At 41.1% G+C, this 1,499-nt stretch overlaps 1 long non-coding RNA gene across 1 annotated transcript; it reads right to left on the bottom strand.

The window, feature by feature from the left end:
* Nucleotides 1-6: 6 nt before the first annotated feature.
* LOC119346480 lies at nucleotides 7-1,493 on the bottom strand. The gene is made up of 3 exons (XR_005167748.1): nucleotides 685-1,493; nucleotides 515-573; nucleotides 7-203 (listed from the first exon to the last, which is right to left on the bottom strand). It is a non-coding gene; the product is annotated as an uncharacterized LOC119346480 (long non-coding RNA).
* Nucleotides 1,494-1,499: the final 6 nt, after the last annotated feature.

Raw genomic sequence — 1,499 nt, 5'->3', positions numbered from 1 at the left:
AGAAATTGCCCTTTTCTGTGTATATAAAATATTGAGCTTTGCACCAATTGCTTCATCAGTAACTTCATCCATCTCATCTTCAACGGGCACAGAAGATCCAGTTTCTGTCCTATCATAGCTTGAGGTCACGCACCATAGTCATCTTGCTTGGTTCGTTATTGTTATCTGCTTCCCCATGTAAAAAGGGATGCATCCTTGTAAAACTGATAGAAATGGATGTGAGAATTGGTAAGCAACGATCACAGTTCAGATATGAAAATTAAGAGCAAGGAAATGTAAGAAAAATGTCAATTTTTAGAGCTCCATAACAACAAAATGATGGGAATTTACACACTCAACATGAGATTTTATAGTGCTTTAAAGCATTAAAATGTAAATTCATTTAAGAAAAACAGTCTTGATTTCAATATGTTAAGAGAGAAAAGATTCAGTTACAATTATAAAAAGAGAAGGAAACAAATATAATGTACACTATAATAGAGAACGTTGCTGAACCACAAAACAAAAGGCTCACTCGTTTCCTGATATAATTTCCTCAATCCCAGCCACCTGGAACCTGTTAGCAGCCGACCTCTGCATATATGAGATTGCAAACTTGTCACTCACTATATAAGTAACAACACAAGAAACAATTGTATGAATGAAGCATTGCTAGCAGGACTTGCTTGATATGTTCATACAGACCTTCTTTAGGAGCACATTCAGCCATCCAACGTCGTTAAATCATTGTTAACTCTCTTTTGAACTGCAAAGCATTTCATTTATCCTTCCTTGGTCCTATCATTCATGAATCAAACTTACACAACTCTGCAATAATTATATGGCAATGATACTGCCCTAAGTGATTGTCCAGCGATCAGTTGCAGCTAGACAAGCGAGAAGCAGCGTCCACATGTGTGCCTGCTTCATCTTGGATTACATCAGCAGCTACAAACCACCTGATTGCTACACGACAAAGCAGCAAACAGAGGAAGCAGAGCATCTACAACAAGCAAATACAGAGCGCCAAAGCACCTACAGTAAAGCAAACACGCATCATTCCTGAATGCGAGCAGAGGCCAGCCGACGGCAACAACGTATGTATGCCATCCCCTGGTTGCACCACTTAGCTATCATTGTGATTGTTGTTGCCGACCATAGACGGGGGATGGAGACCGAGAGGACTCAAATCTGGGTGTGGAGGCATAGTGGGGAGGCTGCATGGGCGGGAGATGATGCATCGCCAGCGCCAGCATGCAACCACTCACTTGGATTTTCTCTCGACAATCAACAATCAACAATGAAGTCAGCAACCAACATGAATCAAGTCCCTACTAGAGAATTCAGCAGCACATATAACAACTAACAGGAATTACTCAGCAATCAAGAACCATCAATCGAATTCAGCAGCACATGCAGATGCCTGACCCACATCCCTCCTGCTTCCAACTCCATTGCGAGTGGTCAATCATGAAAAAAAGAGAAAAATTTGCATCAATGGAATAGAGTGGAAGGGAAGG

The sequence above is a fragment of the Triticum dicoccoides genome, unplaced genomic scaffold, assembly GCF_002162155.2.
Source record: "Triticum dicoccoides isolate Atlit2015 ecotype Zavitan unplaced genomic scaffold, WEW_v2.0 scaffold41206, whole genome shotgun sequence".
NCBI classification, from domain to species: Eukaryota; Viridiplantae; Streptophyta; class Magnoliopsida; order Poales; family Poaceae; genus Triticum; species Triticum dicoccoides.
This window is presented reverse-complemented; position numbering and strand designations above follow the sequence as displayed.